Source organism: Polistes canadensis, unplaced genomic scaffold, assembly GCF_001313835.1.
Source record: "Polistes canadensis isolate GaletaPanama2010 unplaced genomic scaffold, ASM131383v1 scaffold_39, whole genome shotgun sequence".
Lineage (NCBI taxonomy): Eukaryota > Metazoa > Arthropoda > Insecta > Hymenoptera > Vespidae > Polistes > Polistes canadensis.
Window position 1 is genome coordinate 346151 of NW_014569586.1, and position 15137 is coordinate 361287.

The following is a 15137-nucleotide window of genomic DNA, read 5'->3' on the forward strand; positions in this document are numbered from 1 at the left end:
GAGGTAGCCCGGCATCTCGCGGTCCTACGCGCATTAGGGCCGCGCATCCGCGTTGCTGATTGGCTACCTGACTCCCACCAATCGCTACCCCCACCGATGCTAACATCCCAGGCCACAGGGGTTCTCCGGAACACGGGATAACCGCCAGAGAGGATAATACTGTACGCTTTATCGTTTCTCTTACTGCTTTTTCTCAATTATACAATGCCATTTTATTTTTTTTTCTATCTTATAATACGATTTTCCTCACAATTTCTTTTTCGATAATTGATCAGTGTCCAAAGATATTAGATAAAAATTTAATCAATTATAATAATCGATTGTATATATTCAACTTTATTTACCACGACCATTTTTTCTTTTTATTAAATCGAAGGACATTCAACATGGCAGATTATTCGTAATTTCGATTAATAATCTTGAATTTGATAACATCTTTCAAGATAAATTTTTAACATCATTTACATATTTTTAATTAATTTATTTTGCATTATACACGGCTTACGTTTACATTATGTTTACTGTTTCTGGAACTATCGTATTATGGGGGAATAGAGAAGGATACATTAACCGAGGAGTAAAAAGAGATAAGCTAGGATAGGAAGAAAAAAGTCGTTAAATTTGTTCAACCTCAGTAATAGGTTAGGCGACCAGGGTGTCCGAAAAAAATAAACGATTATGCCGGTGTCTTCGTGATTCCAGGTGCTTTCGTGCTTCGTATTGTATTCGAATAAAACGTCAAGGTAAACGTTTATGTATATGCATATATGTATGTATATAAACGAGTACATAATTTAAACCTTTAGGTATTTCCTTTTCCGGGTCGAAGGAAGTCGCGAGGAGTGAACGTATGTATCCTTGCTCTTTACGTTTGAGCGGGTTATAAAAGCGGTGATCCATGAACAATCTCGGCCATCGATTCAACTGGACTCTCTCGATCGTATTCTACTCCTGACTTAATTTATTATCTCACAGTACTATAATATCGTACAGGTTGAAAGTTCAAGATTTCAACTTAGATACATCAACACATATATTTGTAATATGTTTGTGTATTGGTGTAAATAATAGGTCGTCCCAAAAATTTATTTATTTTAGTGAATAATATACGACCCATTACTTTCGCTATTATCCTTTTCTATACTATATATTAGTCAATAAAATAATGATGTAAACAAAATCAAATATTGTGCATGTAAAATTAATAAAAAAGTATATTTTTAGGGGTGGTTTCAGTATGTTATATTAAGAAACATAATTCATATAATTATATGATCAAATGTCTTTACACAGATGTATATAGACGTATATGTCTCTACGTTTGTATATAGAGTGAGGATCAGTGTTATGATAATATTGATAGGAAGAAGAAATTTGCATAGACATTAGCGTATTCCGAGTGATATGTACAAGAAGTTTGTTTGAAAAACGAAACGATACTATGCGGTTGGTTGGCCACGAGTAAAACCGAACTAGTACGAACGTTTTAGCGAGATTACGCTCGAATGCTTTATACAACGATACAAGGAAAGTTGGTTCGGCACAAAGTGCTGCCACTTGTCATAAAAGACTACCAGAGTGTAGGGTAGAATAAGACAAGAGGACAAATAACACGGAAGAGTCAGAGGATAAATGGCTTCTCAGACTTATCCTCTCGTACTCGCTTCTTCTTCTTATTATTATTCTTTTCTTTTTGTCTTTTCTTTTCTTTCTTTTTCTTTCTCCCTTTCTTTCTTTCTTTCTTTCTTTATTTATTCTCAATTTTTTTTTTTACCACTACCATCTCTTTTTTTTATATTTATAGTGTCATATAAACATTCTCACTTTTACAGATCAATCGTACTTCCTATACTTTCAGGAATTTTACCTCTTTGCTTATAAAAAAATACGAAGAAAACGTAAAAACATATCAGCACGTTTCTTTTTATGACTTTTCACTTGTATAAAGTCAACATGAAATATAAGTAAATGGAAGCATAATATTTAATATAAGTAAATACTTGATAATTTAAGAAATGTGAATAATAGAGACTGCAAATCGAACAAAATTATCAACTTTATCTTATAACTAATTGCGAAGTGAAAATTAGTTGATTTTTTTTTTTAAATAATGATTGTATGCAAAAGGACTTCTTGATTACAATAACGATTAATAATAATTATTTTGTTGAATAGGATCGCATTTTTATATGAATTTACTATTTTAAGATATTTACAACGAAAATATTTCTCTCCTTTCTGTTTTGAAATTTTCGTCTACCAACTATGACAACTTCTCAGTAGTAATGAATTTAAATGAGGAAAATAGAAGAAAAGTAAGAGAGAGAGAGAGAGAGAGAGAGAGAGAGAGAGAGAGAGAGAGAGAGAGAGAGAGAGAGAGAGAGAGAGAGAGAGAAATAACAAAAGAGGAAGCCTTTCCCTAATTATTCAGAGAAATTCAGTATTTTCGTGTAAGGGTAAGAACCATCGGTAAATGGACTCCACGTTNAGAGAGAGAGAGAGAGAGAGAGAGAGAGAGAGAGAGAGAGAGAGAGAGAAAGAGAGAAAGAGAAAGATAGAAATAACAAAAGAGGAAGCCTTTCCCTAATTATTCAGAGAAATTCAGTATTTTCGTGTAAGGGTAAGAACCATCGGTAAATGGACTCCACGTTATACGACAAAGAAATGCATCATTAGATAAATTTTTCGATGCACTTGATACGTCATAAATCATAATTACCAATTTATTATTATACTTATATTCTAAATGGGCACAAATAATTATATAAAATAAAATATTTGATTATATCGTCTCTTAGTATTATGCGCCGAATTATGTTATATAATTGAATGATTTAATATGTTAGTTAATCGTCACTATTTGAGAAAGAAATCATTTGAAATTGGTGGGATGTAAGATATAAGAAAAAAATCTTGAAATTTGATCATTGTCGGTCGATAAAACTTACTTGGAGCGTTCGTGCAATCACGTACTTTTTCATGCACGAGGAAGCGAGATTGCTAATGCCCTTTAGGAAAGGCTTTTCTAAACGGTTAATTTACCGCGGCAGTGGAACTCTTTTTCGTCCGCTCATTTCCCTTCTTCCAGCACCCTTTAACCTCTTATCCGCTACTACCTGATCTCGAGGACCGACGAGTATTTTGCATTCTTCTTTGATAACGGTAGGCTCTCTTCAGTATTCTCTTCATTTTTTTTTTCTACTTTCGTTCTCTCTTTCTTTTTCTCTTTCCATCTTTTCCTTTCTACCTTCCTTCCTTCCTTTCTTTCTTTCCTCCTTTCAACCCTCGAGACTATAAAAGGAAGGAAATAGAGAGAAGCGATCTCGTTTTTTCCTGTTTCTTCTCTATTTTTCTCCGTTCTTTCTTTATTCCCTTTCTCCATTTCTAAATTCTTTCAAAGATATCTTTTAAAGTTTTACTGATAATTATCGATTCGTTAAAGCATTGTAGGTACTTTACTTCGAATTAGATTGATAAGATTTAATCACTTATATATAAATACCTAATATAAGTATATTTATATATATGTATTATGTAGCATTTATAAAAGAACTTAATTAACATTTAAAACATTTCCCTAATATTAAATGTTTCAAATCAAATCATGAGATGTGATATAGAAAATATAATATGAAATATTATTTTATCTGAAATAATATTTGTATATTTTTTAAAAACTAAATTCTTAGTTATAATCAAAAATACTATATAAATACGCGTATAAGACGCATCCATTAATTTCTAATCGATGAATAAATTCTCCAAGTAAAACACCTACAAGCTACCTAACACTACCACTATTTACCTAACTTAATTAATGCCTCATGGTTTTCAACACGCGCGAATGCACAATCGGATAGTCGAAGTTCAACGAATTCGCAGACGTGTAGTAAGTGCATTGAGGTATCCAACAGCGAGAGGATACGATACGGAACATAGGCACTAGGGTGTCTCGTGCAATACCCGTATTTCATTGGAAGCTTCATTAACATTACACTAAAGCCGAAGTAAGTCGAACCAAGCCGTGACTGCTAAGACACTACGTTGTACCATAGGACAAGGCAAATGCAGTCGTGGATGTGCGTTCTTCTTCTAGAAGAGATGCTCGTCGATTCATCAAGGATGCAGATAAGGACGTTTGCATATCTATACTAAGCATTACCTATCGCTTTTGTAACTAACAGACATGCTACTAATAAAATTATACTCCTGTGACAATTCGATGAAAGAGGATTAGTCAAAGATATATAAATTATATCTTAAAATCAAAAATATCTAACTTAAGTTCGATAAAGGAAAATGAAGAAATTAAATATCGATTAATGAAACCTTTTAAATATAAAATACTTCAGTTTGATCATTTGTAGAACTTGTAAATAAAAACTGATGAAAAAGTTGTAAATTTGTAATTCGTTTAAATTGGATTCTTCTCTTCGTAACAATCATATCTCAATCATTCATTTAGAAATAATAATAAAAAGAAAAAACAAGAAAAAAAAAGAGAATCATAAAGTTGAGAGATACGATTAGATATGAATAAGCAAAATTAAAGTGTGTTACGGGAAAGACGGTTGATTCATTTGTGCTCGCAAAATAGGTTGTTGAACGCTTATCGTTCGACCGCAGCATCCGGCATTGAGATTCCAGGTCAACGACATTAGAGATGAAACTGTTCCAAATGATTTTAAAACTGATCGAATTTGTTTATTTGAAATTGTCTTACATTGATACCTTTAAATATAACGATTTGCATAATATCGTGTAAATGTCGAGCGAGGTTGGAAATATTATTGCACTCCTTTTGAATGACTTTGAACAGAGTTTCCGTAGCACCCTTCGAAACGGCTTTTATTAGATTAGACCCCCAAAGCGATGTGCACCCCAATGTGTATCTGTTTCTAATATTGTTTACTTCGCGTGCATCGTTCTCAGTTTCTCCTATTTCCTTCCTTTCCTCGTCTGCCATGAATTTTCACAAGCTCAAATATTTTTATACGTCACATAAAAACGTTTAACATCCTGTCAATTATTTTTTTTTCAATACTTTAAAATGTTTATCAATCGTGTATACAATTTTATATGCGAATTCACAAATTTGCCTTTATTCCGTAATAGTTTTTATCGATCAATTAGATTCTAAATATTCGTTCTACGTCTCGAGATCGTTTTGATTAAAAATTTACATTTGTTTTTATACAAATTCTTTTTCCATATCGTTAAAATAGCACGCAATTATTATTATTATTATTATTATTATTATTAATATATACTCGTAAAATCGTTACGTTATTCTCGTATAAGTTTTTGTTCCCATTTTCTTCCGTTCGTAATCGTTATATCAATTTTCATGTGGAAACATAACGGGGGGTGGGGGGAAGAAGTTCGACCGTGGTTTAAAATGTTTTTCTTCGATGCAGCTACCCGAATATTATTCATCTGCTTTCCTTCATTATTCTCCCTTTCAAGATTTCCTCCGACGTAAAATGAGCTTCGCGGAGAAAATTCATTTCGTAAGGAAATACGCTTCCATCCGTTGGCGAGATAGCGAAGGAAGGAAGGAAGGAAAGAAACGAGAAAATGAATAAAAAAAGAAAAAGAACCGAGAAAAAGAAAGATTCTGAATAAGCACGTAGATAAGGTTGGCACGACGATGATATGCATTTTCATGATTATTGTCGTGCGTATTAAGTTTCATGTTTTATGGAGGATGGAGAAAGAAATATAAAAAAAATAAATAAAAACAGAAAAGAGAAGACAAAAAGTATAATCGAGTACAATTTAAATTCAAACATTTCTTTTTCTTTTTTTTTTTCACATTTAATTTCACTCAATATTACAAAACGAATTTCGAGTATCATATTTTTTAATAAAAATGGACGAATTGTGGGTAATATTATACTTATTTAAGAAAAGCTGTCCTCAAATGTTTTTTAAAAGATATATTAAGTAATATATAATATATATCATACTTTTATGCTCTCTCTCTCTTTTTAATGTCTCCTAAAAAACTTCATTTTCAATAATTATCAAACAAATGATATAATAATCCAATAATTTATAATCTAATAATTCAATCAAATTACCAATATAAAAATCTTAAAATATTTTCACTTCAAGTCGCGTTTAAGATTCCACCCACTTTTATATTTATTTATTTATTTTTTTTTTTTATATTAAATCTTATTACACATATTCTTTAACGTATATTTTTTAATTAAAATCTCTGACTAATCGGAACATTAACATTTCCAATGGAGAGGTGAGTCGAATCCAACGATTAATCTACACAATCAACGTCGATGATTAATCGACAGTACATTGTGCGATCTCCAAAGGATTCGATCGATAGGGTCGAGAAATACGGAGCTGCGGAAGCAAATGGAAAAAGCTTGAGAGAGTGTGGTGAATAAGAGACGTGGCACTCCTTAAGGATTCCACAGGATTCTCCAGAGAATTCTAGGATCTCGGTCGAACGGCCATTACTTCGAGAATAGGAAGTAATTGTGTGGTAATGAGGGTCAGAGTCGTGGGAGAAACCCTCGGGTTAGAACTCGCGGAAAATCGGTAACCTTTGACCTTTCTATTTCTCTCTCTCTCTCTCTCTCTCTCTCTCTCTCTGTCTCTGTCTCTCTGTCTTTCTTCCTCTCTTTCTCATTCTCACTTTGACGATTGCTTTCTATCCTCTTCTTGTTCCACTCTCTTTCTATCTTTTTCACTTTTTATCATCTCCTTTCTCTTTGAATCAAACGTAACTACGGTAGCTCGATCACGATTCTTTTTCATTGAGAATCGATCGAAAAGATATCTTCTCGATCGATTCCAAAACTGTCACAACAAATTGAACCGATCATCCACGGTCTCGTTTCTCTTTCCGATCGCATTTATCGTGCTCCAGATACGGTACTCACCGATCTTATTTTTAATGACGTTAAAACAAAAACAAAAAACAAACAAAAAGTTATATCCGCCGTACCAATACTCGACTTTTGCGTCATCATTATTTACAGTTAATAATTAATTAATTAATTAACGATGAAACTTTCAAATCGTCAAATAATCTTATGGAGGAGTCCGATGATTCGAATCAATATTATATAGACATTAATAATGCGTAAGTGACACGCGATTGTTGATTTACAGTGACAGGAAAGTGACGTCTGTCGAGAATCAGTATGCTGCTCAAGTGACGTTTATAATCCTGGCAAAGTTGTTGATTTAAACGTATAACTAACGAATGCGGTGGGGGGGTGGGATTACGATTATTATCGTTTTTAATTAACCATAAGAATAATCTGTTGAATTTATTAATTTAAATCAATTCTTGATCGTACTGGTTTACTTTTAAAATATAAATACACAATCCGTTTAAGAACCAAATTGCATTATAGAAATTTATTGGACACACATAGAGATGGATAAATTCGACGATGCAATATTAATAGAAGACAATTAGAAAGTATTACAAGTGAAACAATATGAATTATTAAATGCATATCGTTCCCACGGGAAGAAAAAAAATATATATACCGGGTCACCATTGAAGAGGGTAGAGAGATCCGTGTTTGTCCCCGTCAATTAAATTCACCCTCCAACCCTCGCATCGTAGATCATTCCCAACTACCTAGTTGAAGGATAATAGTATTAAAAAGCATCCTTTCTTAGTTGCAAGCATTCTTTTCGAATTAAAGGGGATATATTATGTTATCGATATAGAAAGATTTTCGATTGATCGAATGAACGAAATGATCGAGCAAAATTGTACCGAAACGATAATGACGGGAAAGGTAAATAATGTTGCTCTCGGCGGGTAGCCATTAAACCAACGAAGAGACTGGCATGTTTGTGGTCATGGTTTACCGTAGAAAATCCATCTGGTATAGTAACGAAATCAAAATTGTTATTGCCTTGGAATAAGATATAAATATATTTTTGTTGTGTTAATCACATTCAACATAGCAATCCCAAAAAACGATGTATATTTTTTTTTTTGTTCATTTTCCATTAATATCCAATCACTTCCTTTAAATATGTTGTCAAATATTTATGAAAAACCCCCTTAAGGCAGAATTTATTTATCTATTTTTGTTCTCACTGTCAATCGAAACGAAAGCTATTTTTTGTCGATAAATTTCAAGACAGATCTCTATCACATCTCTTGATACCCTCTCTACAAGCCCGAGGCAATTTTCGTCGATTCGAACGCATAGGAAAAATAGAATAAAATAAAATATAAGAAATAAAAGAAAAGGGAAAATAGAAAGAATAAAACAATAGGGGTGGGGGGAAGGGGTAGCGAGAAAGAAACGGCATACGTTACGAGTGTTGTCCACTCTCTGCCGGCTTTTAAAAGTAAAAATAAAAAACGAGAGGAAGAAAACAAAAAAGAAAGAAATAGGAAAACAGAGAGAATGGCAGGGAACGAGTATACGGAGAAACGGTGATGTCGTCCGGAATTACAGTAAAACACAATCGAGGGCATACGAGTATGTTGAGAACGATCCACGGATGTCGAGAACACTGACAAAAAAGGGCGGCTTCTCGTATTCATATCACTGCTGTAAATGACATCGAGAGGAATTTGAGCTGGTGATACCGTGCAAAAAGCCTAGCTATTAAAATATATATCTGATAGCGCTTTTACGAATACACGTTTTGTCCTTCAAAATTTTGATACCCGTTGTTTGTACCTTACGCTAGGTTTAATATGATTAAAATTTTTAATAGAATATAGAAACCTCTCACAAAAGTCTGGTTTCATAAAAATGAAATTGCGCGAAGCTAATAAACATGACGAATAATTTCAATCTACGCGAGAGGGGAAAGTTGGCTTTGTAAGCACGCATCACTGATTGAAAATTCGGATAAACGTTTTGCAATTTGAAGATATTTTTCGGACTTGTAATTTACGTATGGAGAGTTTTTTCAGTTCTATATTAAATATAAAATTATTTTTCAAAACCAATTATATATCAACTTTATACTAGATATTTCAAATTTAGTTATAATATTGAAATACATTTAAAATTCATTTATATGTTTATATATCATATTAAATCACGGTTATTATTGTAATACAATTATTTGATACTTTAAAAAAGATTATTTTAAAATTAATTAAAAAAATCGTTTTATATTTGTAGGATTGTATGTAATAAAAGAAAAAAAGGAAAAACAGAAGATGGTAATCGGACCACACCCGAGAACGTTTCACTGCTTCTCAAGCTCGTTGAGTTCGAAATCGATTCGCCATTCCTAAAGCGTCCAACACCTTCACCAAAAGATATCCTCGCTTCGACGTCCGTTAGCAAGTTTATTTACCCAACACGAGCCATCCATTATTTCCACGCTCGATGTCTGAACCAGAACGGGTATCTCTCTGTTTTTTCTTTCCTTTAGATCCTCCTTCAAGGATCCTCCTGTCCTGTCATTCCTTTTGTCTTTACTTCACTCTTTTTCATTGCCCCCGATCTTCGCGTCTAAATAACAAAATCTTTTTTTCTCCGTGTAGAAAGATAAGCAAACAAATAAAAAAAGGTTTGTCAATGTTTTGTACGAATACAAAAGGGGAAAATGGTAGATATAAATAAATCATTCTAATAAAAAAGTATTTCAATTCCGACGCTTGAGAATTAATCAATTGTTTCAAATAATTACTAGAAAAAATTATCCTAAAAGAAACTTAGTCGTTTGTTAAAAAATAAAAATACATCTTTGTTATTATTATGCGATTACAAATAAGATAAAATTTCAATATTATTTTAATAAATGTTATAGAGAGAGAGAAGATGTCGATATATATCTGAAAGTTAGAAGAAATGATGAAGATGAAAATGAAAATGAAAAAGAAGAAAGCGCGAGTTAAACCTGCCGATCATCCGAAAAAGGACAAAGGCCCTTGGCAGCTGGCTGAGATTGCCCAAGTGGTCGTTTTAAAAGCTGCCCGTTATTTCTTACGCTTACACTCGAAGGGTCGAGCAGGGTATATCGAAGAACTGGTCGGCAGATGGCACGCGCTAAGGTCCACGACGAAACTGTTCCTCGTGGGGCCTCAGAGGTGCCCATCGGACTTTCCTTTCTTCTTTGGGGGGTCTGCATTTTATATTCTTCTCTCTCTTCTATCCTCTTTCACTTTTAATAGCCTTCGGATAGACGAACGCGTGCCTTTCTGTTCTTATAAATCAAATAAACTTCCATAAGCCATTTTTTATTTTAGAATAAATAAAAATAATATTATTCTTTTTCATTTTCAGATATAACATATTCATAAAAAAAAAAAAAATCCAACTCATTAAGTACTTAACTGTGAAAGTGGATCTCCATAAATGTCGAGTGTAATTATACAGTGAGTCAAAGAATGTAATACATAAGTACAACTTATTGATCGCAACACGCGAACTATCAATTATCTTTGGGTAATTAATAATGACATATTCTTTTCCAATGGCTTAACTCGTGATCATTCATTAGTACTCACGCGTTAGACAGGATATAATCATCGGTAGAAAAGATTGATAAAAGAAAGGGAGAATATCAACGAGAATCGTCATCATCCTTTACTTTAGTACACGGTAAATCATCACTGACGATTTGCCATTACTACAGCTAGATTTAACTTGATGATATCATCCAAATAGACTTCCGGTCTCTGGTGTGTTTTCTAGACGATACCCACCCTAACTTCCGCTTGTTATTGCTTGCCGATCTTCAAGGAGATGTCTGCTTCTTTTCCGCGAGTAACGTAGTGCTTGAGTTACTTTGATAATTTCTAACTCGAAAGATAAGGATCGTTGTCCTATCTATCGTAAATCAGTATTTTATGTGCGTGTATGTGTATGTGTGTGCATTCGTTTGTGTTGACCGTCAGCAAACGAGCGAACAAGGTTCGACTAATACCAACTCAAGGCATGTTTTCTTGTCCTAATTCCCTGCTTTTCGAAGGATGGAAAAGGGAACTCGTGGCTACGAAACACCAAATGAATACGAGCTAAGAATACAAAATTAACACACAGGGACCTCGAGATTAACAGCTGTTACCGAACGTGAGAAATTTCTTTCTTTCTTTCTTTCTTTCTTTCTTAGTTACGTTTTTTTTTCTTTTCTTCTTGTTTTCTTATTTCTTTCCTCAATTGGGGTTCATTACAATCTCGTATAAACGCATTAACATGCAATTTTTATCGTGATTAAATTATTATTATTATTATTTTAGGTTTATCTTTTATCTCGACGCGATTAGATGTTCAATTAATTATTATTCTAAACGATAATAACACTGCCAATTGCACTTAGTTTTAATTTGTTTTCTTTCAATTTAATTATTCGTATTTTTACGAAAAAATTTGTAATATTTTTCTTGAGTACGTTAAAATAAATATTATTAAATTTTTGTTTTTTAAATTAAGAGAATTAAATGGAATAATGCGATATAATGAGATATGTAGAAAATTAAGATTACTTTTGTTATTTAAATGAGAATATTCTTGATACCAGGTAGTATAATTTGGATGACATTGCAGCAGTGCTCGTCCAATTATGATTTGGATGATATTCTTTAGTATTCTAAAGATAAATTCGCAACATGAGTAAAGTATAAACGAGACAAACATTTTTCTCTCTCCATTATTATAATCTCAAACGTTCTTGTGTGTGACGTCTCGAGAGACAAACGAGTTAAAATAAAAAAAAAAAAAAAGAATAGAAAATCAAGAAGTTAGATCGAGCAAGTTACGCGTTAAGTTATATCGCAGTTGCAGTTGAAGAAAAAAAGAAAGAAAATGAGTGAACGAGTTTTATTCACTCGCCTGTATAATTGGATACACTGCGCCGGTAATCCGTTTGAAACGCGTACGCGAAGAAGAAACTCGGTAGATTGTTTGGTGACTCGTACTATTATTTCCCTGGTCAACTAATTTAACTACATCTTCTGGTTTTGTAATAAAAATAAATATATAGATATATATGTATCTCTTTGTAAGATATAACCTTGAGGAACAAGTATAAATCCTGTAGGGAGATGCACGTTTGTGAAATAAAAATATCATAAGTAAATTTTTATCAAATTCGAATATTCCATTAATTGAAAATTTGTCTCGAAGTTTATATCGAATGGAAATTCTGACGAAATTACAGTCCTCGTGTCCCGTTGATTTAAATATATTTTTCAAAGAAAGTTTACGGATAATCGTTGAATTTCAACTTTTATTTCGCGTTTCGACATTTCATGACTGACAACTATTAGCTCATTTTATCGTAACATTTTCTTCATAAGAAAAAAAGAAAAAGAATTGAAAAATTATAAATTTTTTTTTGCGGAGAGAATCCAACGTTCAAGAGGTCCACTCTTCTCTCGTGTCGTTTCGACAAGCAGGTGCGCCATGCATCAGGAAAGGCTAGTCTTCTTTCTTGCTGATCTTGGTTCTGCCCTTTGGACCGCTACCGATCCCACCTGCCGATCACGTGGCTTCCACGAAACATTCGGCTAAGAGCTTCTCGCGTGATTTACTTTTCGATTGAACGTACATTTTGTTGCACAAATTGCAACGACGAGAATTAATGTTACACGTTGGCAAAATTCAAGCGTCCTTATAAGGTCTCTTTAAAAAAGAATTAAAAATAACGATATATCATTTTTAATATGGCACGTGTATCTCGAGAATGTATTTTTTTTTTATATATACAATACGTATTTATATATTTATATACTTTGTATATATATATATATATATATATAATTAATATATAAATAATATAAAATAATACATGATATTTTTATATACAGTATGTTCACAAAACGATGATTAAAAAAAAAAAACAGTATTTGCAATTTCGAAGAGAAGCGAAGAAGAAAAAAATAATAAATAGTTCTATTAGATTGTAGTAGTGTTTGTAGTGGTTGTAGTCTATCATTATCATGGATAAGGATCTATGACTCTATCGTTCTTTGCAAACAGACGCCCGGATGCATAGGATGCAGCTGCTCATTGACAATAAAACACTTTTACTTATAGGATAGTGATCATAGCGTCCCATACGATTCTAGTCACGCATCTTGTTAAATTTACGTCCAATTGATAATAGTATGGGTAGTTTAAGAATAAACATTAGACAGTCAGTATATTGCGTACATTCTCGAAAAAAGGGACAGGTGTATTTCTACACATCTCGCGATAGATACCTTAGAAATATGAATCAAAGGTGTTTTTCGCGTTTGCCAATATATTAATACATATATTTATTTCTATAATACATAATATATTTACGTATACGTTTATTTATTTACAAGTTTGATAGATGATGTATTTATTTTGATGATCATCTCCTCCTGTTAATTCGACCATAACTTCCATTTAATATGGAAAGTGTATCGAGAAAAAGAAAGAAAGAAAGTAAGAGTCAGGTCTCGAATTACGTGTTACGGTGACGGAATGAAAAAGATTAATGAAATTCGGGAAGTCCATTAAGGATAATTTATCTTTTTTTGAGAAAGTTTACTTCATGCCTGTTACGTCAATAACGACCATAAACCAACCATATAGTGTGAAATATTGCACGTTCAATTTATTTCGTTATTTTATTTGAAATTATCTTATTCAACTTTTTCTTACGTATTAATAGACAATTATCTATCATCTGTTATCTATTATTCATTTTTTTTTCTTATTACATAAGAATTAATTTTATTGATAAAAATAGCACATTGATCGCGCGCGTTTTATTCATAATTCTTCGTACAATTTTCTATCGATTATTTTCATCATCTTCCTAATGATAGGTTTTGCTAACTTTTAAGAAAAAAAATATTAGTATAACGTATAATTAGCTATATTTTTTCTTTTCACGGATTGAAAAGACCCAAAAGAAGCCACATTATACGATCAAGTTGAGACAATTTGTAATTGAATATGATGGATCGTTCGATGGACACTAAGAAATCGTATACGTAGAACTCAAACCTTCTTGGCAAGGTGTTCAATTGACGACCACCTGTCGATAGCAAGCTCGCCGGCTGGTGACAATCTGTTAAACATCAGGGAAGTCATGCGAGATGAGTTGACGTCTCTTTTTGGATGCCTGATCTCTTCTTAATTGCTACAATTAACAAATTTTTGTCGAATTCCATTTAAATCATTTACCGTAGTTCATTCTTAATTCTATACTACCTGTTGCTTACCCTGTAAGAACCTTTGATTCTTTCTATTTTCTTTTATAATGTGACATGATAGGAATATTTTGTTAATTTATTGTTTTTTTATTTGATTTCTTAAATATATTATTCAGGAACAAATAATTTTCTTCTAAATAATGATAATCCGAATATCCGAAAAATCCGAAAATAACGAAACCCAATTTTGTTTCGTCTTTCCAAATGCCCTCTCAAGGGGGTAAATTTTATTTAACACTTTTACATTTTCATTCAAAGTATTAATTTTTTTTACAAAATAATAATTTACCTTCACCCGTTATACTTATGTAAGATCGCAAAATAATATTAGAACAATTAACGATAATAATATCGTCACTCAACGATAGGTAAACAATTGTAGAATCTATTTGAAATGGGAACGCAAAAGTTACGATTTAAAGAAGATCGGAAAATCGTAGAATGGCGAGTAGTAATACGGACTCTTGGATACAGCACATAATAATTCGTGTTCCCGATTTTCCAGAGCCCTTCCGGGCCGAAAGAGAGAGAAGTAATAACCGGTGTAGAGTGGTCCGTGTGCTCGTGAAAACGACTGAGGGTGAAAAAGGAGAAGAGTGAATGAGAAAAAGAGAGCAAAAAAAAAAGAGAAAGAGAGAGAGAGAAACTATAGAAACAAACGAACCGCAGGGTAGCAAGCAGCGTACCTATATATACATAAGCTCGCTCGTCGTGATATTTCTACGCTTTTGCAACAAACTCCGTCGTGTGGTCGTCGTATACATCTGAGAAAAGAAGAAAAAAAAAAAAAGAAGAGGTATGAGGGTGGGTTTGGGGCTAGGAAGAAAAAAGGAAATGAGACTCCGAATGATTACTGACCCACATCCTGGTCTTCACGACAAAGCGTTTCCTCTGTTCCGTTTTTCTTCTTCTAACAGCTTGCTATGTAGACAGCATAGGAACGAAGAGGAACGTTCAAAATCTCGATCCCGTAGGGATT